The sequence below is a fragment of the Nomascus leucogenys genome, chromosome 4 (genome assembly GCF_006542625.1).
Source record: "Nomascus leucogenys isolate Asia chromosome 4, Asia_NLE_v1, whole genome shotgun sequence".
NCBI classification, from domain to species: domain Eukaryota; kingdom Metazoa; phylum Chordata; class Mammalia; order Primates; family Hylobatidae; genus Nomascus; species Nomascus leucogenys.
In genome coordinates this window covers 64,525,407-64,546,389 of record NC_044384.1, presented here as the reverse complement: position 1 = coordinate 64,546,389, position 20,983 = coordinate 64,525,407, and the positions used below count along the sequence as shown (strand labels likewise).

Genomic DNA, 20,983 nt, shown 5'->3' with positions numbered 1-20,983 from the left:
CCCAAAGTGCTGGGATTACAAGCGTGAGCCACCGCGCCCGGCCCTTGTGCCAGTTTTCAAAGGGAATGCTTCCAGTTTTTGCCCATTCAGTATGATATTGGCTGGGGGTTTGTCATAGATAGCTCTTATTATTTTGAGATACGTCCCATCAATACCTAATTTATTGAGAGTTTTTAGATTAAGGTCTGTTGAATTTTGTCAAAGGCCTTTTCTGCATCTATTGAGATAATCATGGATTAAGAAAAGGTGGCACATATACACCATGGAGTACTATGCAGCCATAAAACATGATGAGTTCATGTCCTTTGCAGAGACATGGATGAAGCTGGAAACCATCATTCTCAGCAAACTATTGCAAGGACAAAAAACCAAACACTGCATAGTGTTCTCACTCATAGGTGGGAATTGAACAATGAGAACACATGGACACAGGAAGGGGAACATCACACACCAGGGACTGTTGTGGGGTGGGGGAGGAGGGAGGGATAGCAATAGTATTAGGAGATATACCTAATGTTAAATGACGAGTTAATGGTTGCAGCACACCAACATGGCACATGTATACATATGTAACTAACCTGTACGTTGTGCACATCTACCCTAAAACTTAAAGTATAATAAAAAAAAAATAAAAGAGAAAAAAACCTGAGTCTCTCTTTTTTTCTTTTTTGGAGATGGAGTCTTGCTCTGTCGCCCAGGCTGGAGTGCAATGGCGCAATCTCGGCTCACTACAACCTCCACCTCCTGGGTTCAAGTGATTCTCCTGCCTCAGCCTCACGAGTATCTAGGATTAGAGGCACACACTGCCACGCCCGGCTGTTTTTTGTATGTATTTTTTTTTTTTTTTTTTTTTTTTTTTAGTAGAGATGGGGTTTTGCCATGTTGGTCAGGCTGGTCTCGAACTCCTGGCCTGAAGTGATCCACCCGCCTCGGTCTCCCAAAGTGCTGGGATTACAGGTATGAGCCACCGTGGCCAGCCCAAAGACCCCGAGTCTCTTAAAACTAGACAATTTCCAGCATATGCGTTTGAGAGAAGCTGTGTGCTCCCAGGGGCATGTGTGCTCCAGTCTGAAGATCATTATTGTAAGTAATAAATATTTTGCTATGTGGCCATTTGTTTTGAGGAAAAAGTTCTCATTATGAATTTAGTTGCCCTACAGATGCTACCATTATATTTAAAAAGCCAAATGAGATGGAGTTCTGGTATCTGTGTGCCACCTGGCCTTGTCCAGTATCTCCCCCAGCCCACTCAATACACTGCCTTCATGGGGCTTGTAGGTAGCTGCAGGGAATTGGGGTCCTGTTGGTGACAAGGAGTCCAGTAGGACTGGGGGCAGTTGGGGAAGGAAGTGAGAAGTTTGATTTCCTTGGGCACTGAGATGAAAAGCTGAGGCGATACAGTTGAGGCGATACAGTTGACCTATCTCAACTTCCTGACCCATTTTGTAGGCGTTTATTGATAAATGAGCTCATCTTCCTTCTGATTTCTGAGAAGGAGAAGCCCTCACTTCGAGGGCATTACCTTCACCTGTGCCTTGATCCCCTCTCCTCCAGAACTCTGCCCTGTGACCCACCATCGGCTCCATAATCCCAACCTTTCATCTCTGTGATTCCTTTCCCTGTAGTTATGATTATGCTCAAGTCTGTCTTATCCTTCAGAAACAAAGCAAACACAAAAACCCCTTTTCCTTGATTAATTTCCTGCTAGCATCCTATCTCTCTCCTTCCCTTTCCTATTTCCTCGTCTCTAACATGGCAGAGATAATAGTAGCGGCATTATAGAGCTGTTGAGGGAATTAAATGAAATAATACCTGCAAAACATACAAAGCCCTATCTTTACCTGTAAGACATCAGTAAAACATAGCAATTATTATTATTAGTAGTAGTAGTAGTATCTACAGTTATTTATATTTAAATATCTCCATTTCTTTAAAACTTTCATTCACTCCTTGATACACAGAATTATTAATATTTATCCCCAAAACTCAACTGAAATTGCCCTGGTGAGGCCGCTTGTGACTACATTCTAAATCTAGTGGACTCTTCTGAGCCCTTCTTTTTGTAGAAGACTTAGTTAGATCTGCTGTCCCTCTTTTCGATAGTTCCTTTTTGGTCTTCCTCAAGACAGCGCTTGTTCAACCTTTACCTGTTGGTGTTTACCAGGGCTTCATCTTTGACCCAAGTTTTTATTTTTCTCCATACTGCTTTGGGATGAGTCTTAACTTCTCCCTAGTCTCAACCTCTCCTGAGCTGCAAGCAAATATTTTACGGATTGTTAGAAATATGAATTAGATGCCTCATGAGCAACTCAGCCTTAAGCTGTACACAACAGAATTTATCATTTACCTTGCACTCTTTCAGTCTTTCCAACAACGTATTTCTCCCCAATCCCTTCTCCTTTATCAAAAAATGGCACCACTACCCGTTTGGGTGCCATTACTAGCAGTTACCTAAGCTAGAAAGCAGGATTCAGGGCAGACCCCTCCTTTCCTAGTCAGACAGTTGGTGTGGTCAACACTAGCGCATTGAGTGGAGACTGTGTGTCAAGTAATGGGACGTCAAGTCCTGTCAGATTTTTCTCCTGCATATTCCTCAATCCATCTTGCTTTTTCCCACCTCTACTATTATTGTCCTAAGAATAATTTATTCCTATAATAATGATAATAACTTCTTTGTTACTATTAATATTATTATTTCTTGCTTAAAGAATAGCAAAACTCTCCTAGTTGGTCTTCCTGCCACTAACCAGTCTTACATTTCTCCAGTCTTTTCTCCAGAAGGGTGTCAAAGTGGTATCTCCAAAATACAAATAGAACTGTGTTGCTCCCCTGACTACAATCCATTGCCCACAGGGTAAAACTCAAGGACTTACCTCAATATGCATAACTGTCAATCACTTGGGCCTTACCTGCTTCTCTTCAAAATGTTCCCATCCTCTCTTCTTACAGATTCCCCATACTAATGCCTATTTCAAGGATCCTGTGGCTTTTCTAATCCATTTGATCCTTCTGTCTGGTATCCCGTCCCCTCATCCTCTGCCCATCCATCTGGTAAGACAGCTCAGGCTAGGTTAGGTGCTCTCATACTACCTGAGCTTATTTCCAGCAAAGCATTCCCTGCATTAAAAGAAAGGATTGGTTCACATAGCAGTTGTCCCACTAGACAAGAAACATGTCCATTTCTCCCTCCAAAGCAGAGACCCACACTTTTATTTCATCTCTGTGTTCCTGCAACTTAATACTGTACGGTACTAAGTCACGCAGTAAGCGCTCAATAAACATCTGAAGAAGGCTGGATGGGAATATAGAGAAAGTATCAGAGGGCTCTGATGGGATCTGCAGCAGTGTGGGGGGATGAGATATCCTCAGGGGCTTCGTGGAGAGAGAGGGTCTGAGCTAGTGGCTGTCACATACAGGCTGTTCACGTTCACTGTCATCATTGCCAATACTTCCATATCATCACCACCACCATGGTTAACATTGATTGGGTTCTGACGATGGGCCAGGCACTATTACATTATATAGACAGCTGATTTTATTTAACCTTCATTTCTAGCTCTACAAGGTTGGTACCCTGACCCATCCCTTTTTGAAATATCAGAAAACTTAGAGAAAAGTAACTTTAACTTGCTCTAGGTCACACAGCTCATAATTAGTTGAGGGAGAAATGGAACCAAGTCATAACGACTAATGCTTCTCTTTTCTAAGCTACTTATGATCCCTACTTTCATTGTTTAACTCCTGACCATCCTACAAGTTACCACTCAATGTGGACACAGAGCAACAAAGCAAGTTATATTTTTTAATCTTTTTTTTTTACTTTTAAACTTTTTATTTTGAAATAATTTTAGACATACAGAGGAGTTATAAGCTCAGCACAGAGTTCCTATATATACCACATTCAGCTATCCTTAATGTTAGGATTTTATAAATACACAGCACAATGGCCCAAACTAAGAAACCGACATCGGTACCACACTATTAACAAAATGCAGACTTTGTTTAGATCGCGCAATGTTTCCACTCATGTCCTTTTTCTGTTCCGGGACCCAATCTGGGATCCAACTTTGCATGCTAGTTGACTCATTAGGATCACCTTGGTCTCCCATCCATGGCGGTTCTTCAGTTTTCACCTGTCTTTCATGACTTTGACACTTTTGAAGAGTAACTCATCATTTTGTAGAATGTCCCTCAATTTGGATTTGTCTCATGTTTCCCCATGGTTAGATTGAGGGTATGCATCTTGGGAAAGAATCTACAGTGGTAACATGCCCTCTGTCATATCAGGGGCACATGATATCTATGTGTCTTGTTATTGATGATGTTAGCCTTGATCACTTGGTTAAGGTGGCATCTACTGGCTTTCTCTACTGTACTGTTAACATGTTTCCCTTTGCGATAATAAGTATTTGGGGGGAGATACTTTGAAACTATGCAGCTTAAATTTCCAACCACTAATGTTAGCATTCATCAGTGGATCTTCTCTGTAGCAATTATTACTGTCGTTTTCTAATGGTAACTTTTCTATTTTCTTCATTCATACTACAACTATTAATTGGAATTAGTCTATAAGGAAGAGTTGTTTCTTTTCCTCCTTTTATTTTATTGTTCATTTATTTTTAGGAGTATGGACTCATGGGTATTTACTGGATTCCTTGTGTTATAATCCAATACCTTCATTTTCTATTTTTGTTCAAATTGTTCAATCTTGGCCATTAGGACCTCTTTCAGGCTGTCTCCTGTGTCCTTTCTATATCCCCCATCCCCCTTTTAAAGCATTTCCTTACTTTCTGGCGCCAAAATGATGCTCCAGGCTGAGAAATGAAGCAAATTTAAAAAATTAATTACAACTGGCCGGGCGCGGTGGCTCACGCCTGTAATCCCAGCACTTTGGGAGGCTGAGGTGGGCAGATCACGAGGTCAGGAGATCGAGACCATCCTGGCTAACATGGTGAAACCCCGTCTCTACTAAAACATACAAAAAATTAGCCGGGCGTGGTGGTGGGTGCCTGTAGTCACAGCTATTCGGGAGGCTGAGGCAGGAAAATGGCATGAACCCAGGAGGCGGAGCTTGCAGTGAGCTGAGATCACGCCACTGCACTCCAGCCTGGGCGACAGAGCGAGATTCCATCTCAAAAATAAATAAATAAGTAAATAAATAATTACAACTATGAATCATATGAGAAAATTAAAATTTCTCATTGGACATGTCATGCAGTCTATCACTAGTCTTTTAGAAGCCTGGTGCTTCTCATAAAGGATTTGCCTTATGTGACTATAAAGAAACCACAGAAGGTAATAAGTCCTTCGTTCTTCTCCCCACCCCCCAATATAAAGCCTTGGAAATTACCACATAGAGTATGGAATGTTACATTCCAGTCACATAACGATACTTGCCATTTAATTTCCTTTCAATAAATGTGTAAATGTTCCCTTTCCTGATCAGTGTACCTGAACAAATGTCGGTTTTCAGAACGGTGCGGCAAATGCTGCAGCAGGCATCCTGCAGTGTTCTCTAGGAATTTTAGGATCTGCATGCTTAATTCCCCTATCTAGAAGAACTTGTACTTCACCTGAGGCTTTGACTTAGTTCATAACCAGTTGTCTCTTCCTGCAATGTGAATTAAGTTTGAAAAAGTTAAAATTAAAATGTTGCTCTTATCAAGCTGATTGTACTGCCAAAATAGTTTAGACTTTCTATATGTATCTCTGAGGAAACTTGTTCTTAAAAATAAACTTTATGGTAGGGATGAGAGTTCTTCACTCTTAAAGTTACTGAATCTAGATTAGTGTCAATTATGGCTGTTCTTCACCCATCACTCATCAGGCTGTTGCTATGCCATTAATCAAGGGAACCCATCTAATTTTAGGTTTAGCTTTAATCAGCTCTTGTGCTATTTCCATTTTTATATCATCCTTTTATACAAACACCTTAGATTACTTTCAGCATTTTTGTAAGTCAGTTGCAGAAAAACCTAATCCAGCAAACGAATTTTGAGAGGACTTGTAGGAAAAGGAAATCATATTGGGAATGGTCGTATTGTGTAAGGTCAATAGAAGCATATTTTCACATCTGGATGATGTCATAGTAACTGAGCCAAAGATCAAAATACAATGAAAAGAAAAATAATATAAAGGAAGGCTAAATAACATGCTCATTCTACAGAGTGCATAAAGGCAAAAATTTTAAATGTAGTAACCAAGGTCATAGTATAGATATAGTAATAACAACTTTTTTCTAGTCCTACTAGGAAAACTGTCAATTTTGTGGTAGATGAAAAAGATTTTATTTGGATTATGTACTAAGAATCTGAGACAGTAATTAAACCATCCATAATTTTGTTTAGCTTTCGTAGGATTTTTTTCTAAGGAGGTAACCAAGTAAATGTTGTATGATTGATATGAACTGCAAGAGGGTTTCAAATTGCATCAAATAATCATGAGTTTATAAAAAACATCCATAAGTTTATTTGTGGAATGATTATTCGGAACTCAGAAGATATTTTTGTTTAGAAAGACTGTTTCACTTCTTGGTGTCCAAGGTGATTGGATAAGAGCCTAATTAATCCATGACATGCTGAAAGTATGGACAAACTATAGTGTTTTCATTACAACAAATTGCCATTTTTTGTATTGCTACTATGACGCTCTGCCTTTAGCATCCTATCTCTAGTGGCTATTGGGTGTTCACAGCTCCAGTGTAAGATTTATCTGTCCTTGCAAGGCGGGTGGAGAAGTAAGGACTTCCTACAGTTAAGGTAGACACTCCCTTTGTCTTTCTCTCTTTGCAAAAAGTCTGTGTTCCGAATTAAGAAATCTGAGAAATTTCCCTTCTCCATTTATTTGTAAATAGGGCTTTTAATAAGTCAAGACAATGATATAAGAACATTTCATTGTCGAAACCTTTATCATCTGTGTTCTTGGTCTGCAACTTTGCTGTAACTGTTCAACTGTATAAAAGTAAAACTGTAGCCAAATATTTTGAAGATCAAAATGTCCTCTCCAGAAAAAAAATTGTTTATTCATCTTTATAAGAAGCACGTGCCAAATTATTCTTTTTTTGAGATCTTATACAGAAATGGTCCTGGACACTTCACTTTAGCAACTATCAATTAATTCCAGACACTATGTAATGTTGGCAAGGAAAATACTCATAATATTCAAAAAACTCATACTTGATGTAGTCTAATTGAATTACAACACTGCTGTTAAGGACTAAGTACACTTGTAGAATATGAATGTTTGTCCTATTATGCCCTCTGCTAGAGAATGACTCTTAGGAAAATTAAAGTAATATATTTTTACTTAAGTATTAATGAAAGTAGCTAACTGGTATGTGCCTACTATGTGTTAGGCACAATTGGAGGAGCTTAATATATTTGATGCTGAAAGAACCCCATGAAGTGGGTAATGTAGTCATTTCCATTTTGCAGTGAAGACACTGAGGCCTTGAAGGTTAAGAAACTTACTTCACAGCCAGCAACTTCCAGAGCCCAGTTTAAACTCAACTCTGACTGGCCAGGCTCATCTCTTAACCCCTAGACCATGCAGCTTCTACATACCTAAATAAATATATCGTCATTCTGCACACTATACATGTACACTCTCCACAAAAGTATAATGATGTCTGGATACCAATGTCCCTATCTGTCGCCCATTTCCAAGTATTTATTAGGCTCATTTCTGCTTCCCATTTTAAAGGGTCTCATAATTGTTCCTCTAGGAATTGGGATACATTTGCAAATCCCTGATCTTAGTGGTTTGGGTCTAGACTCCAATAAGTCCTCATATCTGTCACAGTGTTCTGTTTCTGCATTGATGAAAAGGAACTCAACCATTAAATGATGATTTTTTTAAACAAATGTATCAGAGTGCATTCACTCAAAGGAATGTTGTCTTCTGGCAAGTAAAAATCCATGCAGATTGGTGCAGTTCTATCATTTACCTGGTTGTGACCTCAGAGAAGTCGCTTACCTTATCTTCTGTAAGATGGGTATATAAGAGATTGGCAGGTTTCCTGAAATATAAGTGACAGAATGTATGTCAAATACTTGCAAAGTGCCTGGCACATACTAAGTGCTCAATAAATTAGTTGCTATCGTGAGTGAAGATGGTTCTGTTGTTCAAAATCTTGTTGGAACTACTTTTTGAAGTCCCTTCCAAACTAGTACATTAAACTATTCTAAAGAATTTAGTTGAGTTTGTTTATAGTTAAAACTCAGGGTTTTGTTTTGTTTACTTTGGTGCTCAGTGGATCTGACCCCATTGACCCCCTTATTTGTTAGCCCAGTGCTAAATCATTTTGGCCCCTTCCAAAAACCAATCCATCTCCAACATCATGAGCATTTGCAATTTTTTAAGTGATTCCAAATGAGCCCACTATTCGTGAGATAACTTCTCAAGTAAATGCTATAAAAATGTTTTGAGTGCCTGGGCACAGTGGCTCATGCCTGTAATCCCAGCACTTTGGGAGGCCAACACAGGTGGATCATTTGAGGTCAGAGTTCAAGACCAGCCTGGCCAACCTGGCGAAACCCCGTCTCTACTAAAAATACAAAAATTAGCCAGATGGTAGTGGCGCACGCCCGTAATTCCAGCTACTCGGGAGGCTGAGGCAGGAGAATTGCTTGAGCCTGGGAGGCGGAGGGTTGGGGTGGGCCGAGATTGTGCAACTGCACTCCAGTCTGGGCAAGAGAGTGAGACCCTGTCTCAAAAAACAAAAACAAAATGAAACAAACAAGTGTTTTGAGCCATTTTTAAACTTTTTTGAATTGTGTGTGCTACAAGACTGGAAAAAAAACATGTTAGGAAAAGCCCACATGTTGATATCTATTTTTATATGTTTTTTTAAATATCTGAGGCCTGTTACCTCCGAGCAGATGCCATTTCCTGCACTTAGCCCTTTCCATCAGGCAATATTATCAAGTCTGCAGACCCAGCAGACTAATCAGAATTCCTGGCTGCTTCGTCCCAGCATTTCTAGGAAATGGATCTATCAGCTCAGCACACCTCCCAACAGTCGAGAGCCACCTCCTTTACTTTGTCAAATGGGCTGGTTCTCCAAGGGCCTTCCTGCTCAGCTTTTGCAGCTATGTGTCCACAGAGGTGAGAGGAAGGAGGGAGACCCCAGGGGCCCCCCAGCTGTGCTGGCAGAGAGAGAGTGACCATGTGGTATTATTGTGAGCCCCCGTCATCACTGTGACACATCATTATATGGCATTGAGAGCTTACTGAGTGCTTTTTTCATGAATTATTTCATTTAATCCTCTCAATGATCCTTGAAGCAGGTTTAGTCACCCAGTTTATAAATGAGAGAGCAGATAAAAGGAGATGAGGCAATGCAATCCAAGCCAAGGTCAGAGAGCTGGGAGGGAGGAGTGGGGCAGAGGGCAGGTCTGTGGATTCCATGTTCCCTGCTCTGTTCCCCACACTGGTCCATGGGCAGACAGAGAAACTCATTGTCTCTTGGGGTTTCCCTCAGTCCATCACAGATTGCTGTACAAATGTCGCTTATTTTTCTGCCCTCTAACTTTCCTAATGAGATTAATCACTGGCATCCAGGGAGCAAATGTGAATCAGTATCAAAGTTTGGAGTCTGATCCTCTGAATTGAAGAATAGTTGAGTCATTCTCCCGCCTCTTGTGGCAACATTTCAACACCAAATGTTCCTACTCCAGCAGCACCACTAGGGAGAATTAAGGTTTTGGTTCCTGGAAGATAAAATGTCATCAGCAGCTCTGGCTAGTCCCCTACCCAGAGTAGCTGCTCAATCCATGTTTGCAAAGGATATTGGTAAATATTTGAGTGTCCATTGCAAGCTTCACTTAAATGTCCAAGATCCAAAAAGCCTTGTTGATTTTTTGTCTGTTTGTTTGCTTTTTCTTTTGTATCCAGCAGAAGTAGTGAGCCCCTGGCTACCAACTGTGGAGGCTGAAACCTAACCATTATGTACTGTCCTGATTCCAATAATGACAGTCCATCAACATTTATTTATTGTAAATATTCACTGAGCGTCTCTTACATGCCAGGCGGTGTGCAGGTTGGGGACACAGTGGTGAGTGGAAGCAACCCAAGTTCCCTATTGGGACTTGCATCTAGTGAAGGGAGACAATGGTTCGTGGAATCGCCACACACACAAACGCATGGGTGCGATGTTTGAAGCGGAGGGACTGATGCTACCAGAACCCTTGCTGAGGATGTGTGACCTAGTTAAGGAAGCTGAAAAAGAGGAATGGAAAGATGTCTGGGCCGACGGGAGTGGAGGAAGGGAACACTTACAGCATTGAGGCTGCATTTGAGAGTGTTGTCCTCACGTGAGAACAATGGGATTGGAAAGTTCTAGGCAGGGGTGACAGCATCACCTTTGTATCTCTGAGTGCTCACTCATGTCCCGGGAAGCTGGATTAGAAACCTGAGAAGAGACTATTTCAGGATAGGATGTTGGTCTGGGGTTGGGGAGATGTGGACAGAGCCCAGAGATTATTTAAGGTGAAGTACAAAGGACTTGGTGATAGATCTGACAAGAGGGTTAGGGAGAGTAAAGTGTCCAGGAGATGCCTGGGTTTCTAATTTGCATGAATGGGGATTTGTGGTTTCATTCACTAAGCTCTCTACTACCTTGTGCTAGGACGTTTTTCAGCTCCTTTTAGGGCTAACGTGCCATGCCACTTATTCTGAAAAATACAAATATGAGTAAAAGCGACCCACTGCCCTCACAGAGCTTACAATCTAGCAGGTCAGCACAGGGGTAGTGGTTAAGATATACCTCTGTCAACTCACTGTCTCCTGATGTTTTCTTGAACTATGGAGGTTGCATAAATTTGGCAATGGTCAACACACATGAATGCCCTCTCCAGAGGGTGACTAGGGGATGGGAGGCCCTGGATCTTGGGTGCCCTGGTGGAGGCAGAGGCCGGGGATAAGGAGATCGATGAAGGAATGACCTGGCGATGTTTGAAAGGGCACTGTGAATCACTGAAGAAACCTTAATGCAGACCAAATGGAAAAACACAGCACAGTCTTCAAGCCTGAAATGACAGAATCTAAAACTCATCTTTAGTGGGCATGCCAAGCGCAATCAAAAGAAGTGAGCCATGTCATGGGAGCAAGTGGGATGACAGTGAGTTGTGAGGACGAAGGGTGGATTGTGATGTCTTCTCCTCCAACAGCCCCTTAAAAGTATTCACTGCTTGATGGTGGCTAAATCTTTATAAATATCACCATGGCAACCATTGATATGAAAAATAATGTTAGCCTGGACACTTCTGCTTCAGATGCTCTGACATTTTCCACTGCAGTGGTCATTGCCATTGTTTGTGCACATGAGCAAAGAGGGCCCTGCTTGAATCCTGTCACATTTTCTTTTGTCCTCAGAATATAAATGCTTATTAAATTGCCCCTGGTGTTAACAATGGCCCAGTGGCATTTGGGGAGGGGTGGCTTTACCATTCTTCCCTCTCATCTCTGGGTGTGTGGTGGAAGAGGAACCCTACTGGTGTCAGCAGGGTTGGCTCAGGAATGAGGAATGGGGTTTTTCTTAGGGTGATTGGGAGGTGCCGCCTAAATTAGTTCCATGGTTGGAGGGAACCAGTGTATGTTGCATATAACTGTGTCACATTTTTATCATATATCCACCATTCCCTTAGATTTAGTTTCTTCCTTCCAAATCTCCTTCCTGTGTCTAATCCCAATCCTGGGCAAGCTAACTCTTCAATTTTATACTTGTATTCCCTCTAATAATCCTTCCAAAAGAGTTCCATATTTTATAATCTCTGTGCTTTTTAAAATTCTTTCATTCAACACACAGATTGAATGCCTTCTCCATGCCAGGCACTGTTCTAGGTGGCTGGACCCCTGTTTTGTGGGACTTATGTCTGGAATGGCAGATGACAGACAATAAACATAATAAATAAGGAAATGATATGCCATGTTAGGTCATGGGAAAAAAGGAGAGTGGGATAAGGGAATAGGTGCTGGTGTAGCCCCGTCACAGTTTTGTTTTTATTGTGTATATTTAAGGTGTGCAGGGCAGGCCTCTCTGAGAGGTGATGGGAGCAAAGACTTGAGGTAGGCGAGAGCATTAGTATTTCCTAGAGAAGAGCTGATTCCAAAGCTGATGGTGAGAGTGCACCTGGCTTGTGTGAGGAACGGCAAGGACAGAGTGCCTGGAGTGAGATGGGGAGTGTGGCTGGCAGATATGTTCAGAACGGTGGGGCTGGATGGGGTGAGGGCAGATAACACGGCCCCCAGAGGCTTTGAACAAGAGTGACATGATCTGGCTTATGTTTTACCAGGTTGACAGTATCTTCTGTTTGGAGAATGACTATAGGGGTCTCAGGGTGGCAGCAGAGACAAATGTGCTGAGGTGTTGCAGGAACCCAGACAGGAGATGGTGATGGTTTGCACCAGGGTGCCAGAGGCAGATGCAGTGAGAAGTGGCTGATTCTGGGTATGTCCTGAAGGTAGAGCCAGCAGGATCTACTGATGGATGAGAGCATTCGCCTTTGGCCGTTTTCTCAAACTCTTAACTTGTAGACTGCTCTTCTTGGTCAAATGGATACATGTTTATACAAGGATCCCATTTGGAGCACAGCTTTTTGAAATTAATATCCCTTTTCTGTAGAGGAAATTCCAAGGGAACCTTATGTAATTGTGTAGGGGCAGTTTAGCATCATGGTAAAGAGCATGGACTCCACAATAAAATTGCCTGGTTCTACTACTCACCAAATATGAGGCCTGAGACAAGCTACTCAGCCTCTCATTTGCCTCAGTTTTTTTAATCACTTATAAAATATGGATAATTATAGTTCCTACCTCATAGAATTGTGAGGAACAAAGAGATAATGTGCACAGAAACCCCTTAAAACACTGTGTGGCACACAGCAGAGGTAAATACAAGTTAACAATAATAATTGTAATTTTATTAGCAGTTGCCTTACATTCTTTTAGTAGCTTCTTCAACTATGAACAACCTGCATATTCTTTCTAAATTAGTGACTTTTTGGAAGACTTTTTCTGTTCTCTAATGTGTACTAGTAGTAGAAATAGTCTTTCCTTAACTCTGTTTCTCTTCTTTGTAGCCAATGCAATGTGTTCTCATTGGAGTATATTATTGTACTCTAAAGTTACTGCTCTGAAAGTCAAAACAGTTGAATACTGGCAATTTCATATGATTTAACTGAATATCTGTGTGTATGTATTTATTTGACTGTCTAGTTAGAGGCTTTAGAGGACTAGCTCAGAAGTCAGACTACCTGAGCTTGCATTTGGCTCTGATAGTCAAACCTGTGTAACCTCGGGCACCTTATTGAAACAGCTTCTGCCTCATTGACCTCTTTTGAAAATAAGGGTAATAATAGATTCCACCTTGGAGGGTGCTGGTGATGGTGAAAGTTATTCAACTGGAACAATAGCTTGTAAAACAGTTCCTCATACAAGGTAAATACTCAGTAAATTTTAGCTCTTAGTGAAAACAGATCCCTGGGCCAGGTATCGTGATGTACCAGTATCCCAATACCTGAACACACCTGGAGAAAATCGCTAGATCCAATTCATAAAACGTCAGGTTATAGTCACTTAGACACAATTTCCTACTGGCTCCTCTAATTTTTCAAATATTTTTATCTGTTTCATCAAAAAGTACCTGCTGGAACCTTCTATTATTCATCATCTGAGATAACCACAAGTGCTCGTGTGTAACTTCTACACATTACACAGAAACTTGGAATAAAACCACAAATGATATTTTTTTCTTTTGGGTGTTTGAAGAGTTGTTGAAATTCTAGTCACGATATTTAATGTGTGATGAGTTCTTTATGCCTGTTATGAAATATGCCAGCATTTTATTGACACATTACTATGAATTGGGTAGCCAGTTACAGTAATAGGTTTCCCCTAGAGTGTGAGAATCAACAAATCTGATGGCAGGCACTGCCAAGCAAACCCAGCCTGTTCAAAATTGACTCACTTTGTAGAGAATGGGCACATGCATGTGTCATCCAGTGGGTTCTATAAGGACTTCAGGTAATTTTTTAAAGATATAAATAAGTGCTTGTTATCAATGTTTATTTTTATAGCCTCTCTCTTTTGAGGAGTTCTTAACATTCAATTTAAGTATGTGCTTTAGTCTTCTTTTACTGGTTTCTCAACTCCATTTACTCCTAAAAGTCACTTGGGGAATGCTGAAAGATACTGCTGCCTGGGTCCCACTCTCCAGAGGTTCTTATCTAATTGGTTTGGGATACAGCTTAAGCACCAATATTTAAAATTTTTTAAATTTAAACTTTCAATTATGAAACCTTTCAAATGTACACAAAACAGAGAGAATTGTATAAGTTCACATGTACCTATCACCCAGCTGTGATATTTCACTTCAGTGCCTTAAAAAATTTGTTTTGTTGAGATAGGGTCTTGCTCTGTTGCCCAGGCTGGAGTGCAGTGGCACTATCACAACTCACTGCAGCCTCAACCTCCCAGGCTCAAGTGATCTTCCCACCTTAGCCTCCTGAGTACCTGGGACCACAGGCATGCTCCACTACGCCAGGCTAATTTTAAAATTTTTTGTTGGGGTCTCAATATATTGCCCAAGCTGGACTCAAACTCCTGGGCTCAAGCGATCCACCTGCCTCGGCCTCCCAAAGTGCTGGGATTACAGGAGTGAGCCACCATGCCCAGGCTTCAGCGGCTGTTTTTAAAAAAATTCCCCCACGTGATTCTGCTAATGTGCAGCTGTGGTTGAGAACCACCCGTCCGTGCTAGTAAAACAGAAAATGGAGGGAATATTTCAATGAATATTGATATCACATCAAAAGAAGTGGAAATTTGCTGAAGGTTATACAACGATTTTCAGATATTACTTGGTGCTCTGCTCATCAAGCTATAATGGCATTCAGGAGGATGGCATGTGCTCACTGCATGCCTGTTTGATTTTGTTAAACAGTGGGATAATTTGGGAATAGGCACTGAGACACCCAGGAAAAATTCCAAAATAGGCTTCATGGTTTCCCTTTCAGAATATTTATACCTTGACTCCAAAAACAATATCATGCCCAGCTACTTATGTTAATTCACCAAAGCTTGGCTCAGAGGTAAAAAAAGGTTTGATTAGAGAGGTTGAGGACTTGAATAAATCTAAGCAGATTAGAGTTGATGGATCTGAGAAGACGTGGGAGGGGAAGAGGTGGTGAAAACTGTCATGAGATTTATGGAGAAAAAGCACGGAACCAGTGACAAATTAATCTCAACCTATAATTGAGAAGTTGTTGGGGATTCAACGACCACGTACATACATACGTGAGTGTTCCTTCATGAAGTCAGTGCTTGAGTTGCTACCTCAAACAGGGTAGGCAAGCCCTGGTTCCTGAGTGGCAAACATTTGGAACACAATTTCATCTCCCAGTTGGACAGGACTTTATCACTGATTTTGCCCAAGTGCCCTCCCGATAGAAGAAGCCTTCTGGGGCATTACTGACAGATGTCATCTGGTATCTCCTTAAACATTCTAACTGGAAACTCACTGCTTATAAAACAGCCTGGCCCGTATTAGAATGATGGTCTTCTTTTATTGAGCTGAAATCTCATACTTTAATGAAAGAAAATATTTCTAAACATGTATGGATGTAAAACCAGATTTAAGTTTATAGGGCTCATCAAGTATAAAACCAAAATAACCTTAATAAATTGATAGGAGAAATGCAAGGCCTGAACACTAAAATTAACAACACACTAATTTAAAACAATAAATGATATTGTTTTTCTGAAACAAAATTCCTCATGTTGTGCTTTAGAAGGATGGAGCCTCTGGTCAATTTCCTTATTTAATTTGGTTCACTAAGTTTTACTAAGCAGCGCAGGGAATGCTTATTTGCCTAAGTATGGTATACCAAAATGTATTGAAATTCTCTATTTGCAGGGTTTAAGATAGATCTCAAACTTAACTAAAACTGCCGGCAATTAGTCCTCAATTTCCCATTTTAATGAGACATCCCTTGGCAACTTTGTAAAAACTTGGAAATTAAGGTCAGAGTTGCAGTGTTACTGCAATCTTTAATAAATAGGCATCTAATCCAATTATTGCTGGAATTGGGAACAGGACAATCCTTCATTGTTATTTATTACTATACTTACTGCTAATGAACTGCTGCTACAGACTGATGCATGCAATCACAGGATCCACGTAATAACTCCTGCAAACTGTGAATCGTGTAGTGTAGATATCTTCAGTTCAGCTCTCTTATATGTCTGAGTGGGCTGTTTTTCCACCCGCTTTCTGTTCCAACTTCTATGAAACATCTATCTGAATGCACTTTGTCACCTGTGGGATTTTTGGTATGGACTGGTCGCCTAGATCAATAGTTCTCAAGATTTAGCGTGATTTATAATCACCTGGGGAGCTTGTTAAAAAATGGCTGCTCCCTGGACCCCACCCCAGAGCTTCTGACTCACTTACTTAAGGCTGGACCCCCAAATTTGCATTATTCACAAGTACTTTGAATGATTCTGATATCAATGGTGTGCATCTGGTAGTTTTATTCTTTTTAAGATTTTTATTGACACAGAAACGTAAAACTTAGAAAACTGTTCACAAATAAGCCAGTTTGAGAAACTCAGGTATCCTCAGATTTGTATCATTTACAAATGAGTCAGCCTTGGATATCAGACAAATCCCTAATAAACATCTTGCATAGGAGAGTGTTAGTAGCCAAGGCTTTCTTTCAAATGGCTTTGACCTATTAAACAAATTTATTTTAAGGGACAAAGATATTCTAGATGATGTTCTCAATGATTCCCAGAGCATTCTGGAAGCTGTGGACTACAGTGGAATGACATTTTCAGGTTGTACCCTCACTGCTGAAATCTGCAAGCCAGTGAGACAGTTGGAAAGGGGGAAAAAAAACATGCTGGAAAACAGGAATTAAATTAAGAAACAAAGGTAATGTTTTTTCCTTCGAGTAGTTATTGCTGTATGTTTATTAGTTTATAAAGTTAACCATCACACATTTGCCTAAAGAGGAGATAGCATTAACAAGTTAATAAGCCCGACTTCTGAATGTGTCTTACTATCTATTATTTCCTCCTCAGTTAATTTTTGTTGATAGCTTCTGGGGTGAAACATAATAGCTGATTAGGATTACTTGCAGCTTTACAGGGGATGGAGAGGCTTGCTGGCATTTGTCTTTTGGGGGAAAAGTGATTAAAATGTTAAGTGTCAGCACATAATTCAATAGTGATCATGTGGTTGAAAGTTGAATTTAATATTACAGATTAACGACTTCCATTCTTTATATTTTAGCATTCATATTTTACCATTCCATATTTATAATAAAATCCTTAAATAGAAAACATTCTCAGTGGATTTTTATTTTTACTTGGGAAGAATAGAATAATTGAGCATTTACATTTAATGAAGAATTGATCACTAGAATAACCCTTACAATTTTATCATTAAAATTATTCCGTTTAAAAGTGCTGAGACTTATTTCTAAAATTTACTAGAAATGGAGAAAGTAAAAAAATCAATAAGGATATGTTTTAATACAATAAAACTTACATACTATGTACTGGTCCACCTTTAAGGCTATTCTTTATATAAGAATACAAAGAGAAAAAAGGCAAATATGGAATTCTGATGAATAGGAATTATTTTAAATGGTGTTAGCATGCCTGAACTTGCTCCATCTCATGTATACATTTTCATACGTTTTCTGCTACATTTATACTTATCAATACTTTATTTCATTTTGCATCTGTGCCTTGCATGTAGACAGACCCCTGAAATAGGGTATACAAACTCAATATGAAGAGAGCATCTGGAAGCCTTAATGAGCTGTAAACTTAAAGCTATTCTTAGAACCTAGAAACTCTTCAATGAATTTTTATTTCAGAAGAATAAGCTTGTTGCTTTTGAATTATGCATTCATCCCTGTATTTCTCTTATTTATGGTCCCCAGTAACACTGTGGCTGAAGACTTTATATCCTGACTTCAAGAACTTGATATGCAATTCAGGTGCCTGACATTATTCTGAGCATAAAATAAGCCTCAACTAGTTATTGCCAGTGTTGTTAACATTTCACTAAGGCAGCAGATCAGGTTGAATAAATGAGGCCAAATGAGTGTGAATGTCTATTAGGGTGGCATTTGTAGGGTTTGCTCAAGCGTCAATATTCCTTCAATTTTCATGTTTGAGACCAAAGTTCAGATAAGTTTAACCAGACTGATTCTCTACTATTTCTTTCTGGAGTCTCATCCATAAGGCTGACAACATGGCTGTCAATACAACTGCAAATTCTGTCCTTGTCTTGGCTATCAGGTTGGAGTTATCATTGCTGTTCAGGTAGCAGAATACCAGTTACTCATTCACTCAAGGAGTCAGTACTCTATTGACATTTGTGGTGGAACAGAGGTTCATGGGGGATCCAATCTCTTCAGCTTGGGATGAATTTACACACACATCTTACCTGAAGTAAGCTTCACCCTTTTCTCTGCACCGTGGCTAGAATTCTTGATAGCTGGTGACCTTCAGTGATAGAACTTATATAATTTCAGGAAGTCCATAAATAAGATTAGCGTAGAGGAAGCCCAAGTTAAGGTAGTGGAGACCAGAATGGGCATCCTAAGACCTAGGCTAGAGTCATGGAATCTTTCCTGACTTTCCACGGATTGTTTCAGTATTTGCATAACACTCCTTTTAGCACTGTGTGGACATAGTAAATTAAGAATCTGAAGAACTGAGTTCTCATGCCAAATTGGCACTAATTCTAGGACTGTGTAAACGGCATTTACTGGACCCAAGAAATACTTTTCTATAACTTATTGAAACAGCACCACAAGGGGGGTTACACTGACAAGAATAAAGAATTCTCTGGGGCTATAGTGGCTTTATTTTTGGTAGTGAGAGGGAAAAGGAGAGAAGTTAGTATTCTAAGAAAGCAAGCAAATTCAATCGTAATTGTATCTTCACCTTGCTTTCTACTTTATGTTCCTTCTCCTTTCTATGTGGAAGAGCTCATTATTTCCTGATGAGAGCTAAATAATAGGGTTTTCATTATTGCTTTTACTCAGTAAGTAGTAAGAGGTGATACATCTTTTAGTTTTAGAGACCCCTAATATTATTGAACCATACAGAATTTTAGAATCAGTCCCTAATTTTATACATGAGGAAGCTGAATCCCTGAAGAAAAGTGACAGCTTAGTTCATTATTCAATGTCCATTTATTCATTTAGCAAAAATGTGAAGTGCTTGGCTTGCAATGTGCCCAGTGAGGCACTGTGGGGAGACAGAGAGGACTAAGAGAGGATCCTGCATGGGATTCACAAGAAAGAATGAAGAGATCGCTATTACCAAGATGCAGGCAAGTTGCTGAGGGAGCTATGCAGCTATGCACCACTCATGAACTTGACGTTTCTTTTTCTCCCTGTCTGTTCTAGGGGGAAAAAAATAATAGAGGAGAGCCTTGGTTAAATCCAGAGGATTCCAAAGTAATTGCTTCCAAGATTTCCTATCAAACTATGCAGCAGTATGGTTTTTACTCCAAATTTTCAATTCATGGAATATTACCATAATTAGATAGGGTTTTGTTTGTTTGTTTGTTTGTTGTAGTTTTTTGAGATGGAGTCTCCCTCTGTTGCCTAGGCTAGAGTGCAGTGGTGAGATCTCGGCTCACTGCAATCTCCACCTCTCAGGTTCAAGCAATTCTCTGCCTCAGCCTCCTGAGTAGCTGGGATTATAGGCACCCACCACTATGCCCAGCTAATTTTTGTGTTTTTAGTAGAGACGGGGTTTCACCATCTTGGCCAGGCTGGTCTTGAACTCCTGACCTCGTGATCCACCCGCCTTGGCCTCCCAAAGTGCTGGGATTACAGGCATGAGCCACTGTGCCTGGCCTATATAGGTATTTCTAATTAAAAAAATACTTAGTTATCTAACATTTTTCTCCCAAGAAAATTGCCATTCAGACAGTATTGCTGATTTTCATCACCACAAAGATTGATTCATGAGTCGTAAGAAAAAGTTTGCTTTCAATTTTAAAAAATAGCAAAAATACTGCAATAAAATGAATGAAAATATGGAGCCATCTGTCTTGAATGATAATGCCAAATGAGTGTTTATTGTAAACAATACAATTTATTCAAGCCCACTTTCAATGGAGTGCTTTAGTGTACATGCAAAAAAGGAAAATGAATTCTTTCTTCATTCAGACCTTATATGCTACACACACATACACACACACACACACAAACACACAGAGTCATAGAGGTGCGTTATCTGATATGTGCATATATATCTCTAATACTCATATGCAACACTTCCCTGATAAGAAATGCAGTTAATTCCCAAACATCCACTATTGGAACTGTCACCTTTATCTGTCGCCTGAAAGACAATTCAGGCCCTCATTACCTCTGGTAACTGTCTTAATACCATAGTCTCCTCTCATCACCAACCTGGTATTTGCCCATCTGTTCTAGTCTTTGCAGAGCCATAAGATTAGTTTTCCTAAAACATTACTTAAGTCACACTTTCTTGCTCAAAATTTCCCAAAGCTACACATCTATAGAATATAGTCCCATAAACTCCATAGCAACATAGTAACTATAATTTTCCAACCTTCTCCCTCTTCAACATGAAAAAACCCTTCCACTCCAGCCAAGGAAATCAAATACCATCCTCCTTTCCTACTAAAGTTTTCCCTGTTCTAGAAACCTGCACCAAGTCTCCCCACCTCTCCAGGCCTCACTGACAGATCAGGCCCACTAATCTTTCCCAGAGGCAGTGTTCTGTATCTTGTCTTTGTGAATCCATTTTTTCCCCTCTTTTAATGAGTCCCTGAGCTCCTGGAGGGGCAACCGGATGATTTGGAGAAGGCTCTATTTTAAAAAAAATTAATAATGTACATGAAAAGGATCTGATGTACAACACGAGGACTACAGCTAAGAAGTGTCTTGTATTCAGGATTTTGCTAAATGACTACATTATAGCTACT

At 40.1% G+C, this 20,983-nt stretch overlaps 1 protein-coding gene across 19 annotated transcripts in view; it reads left to right on the top strand.

Moving 5' to 3' along the window:
- The window catches only part of EPB41L3 (erythrocyte membrane protein band 4.1 like 3), a 240,164-nt gene that overhangs the window by 64,161 nt on the left and 155,020 nt on the right, over positions 1-20,983 (top strand). The window lies entirely within an intron of this gene.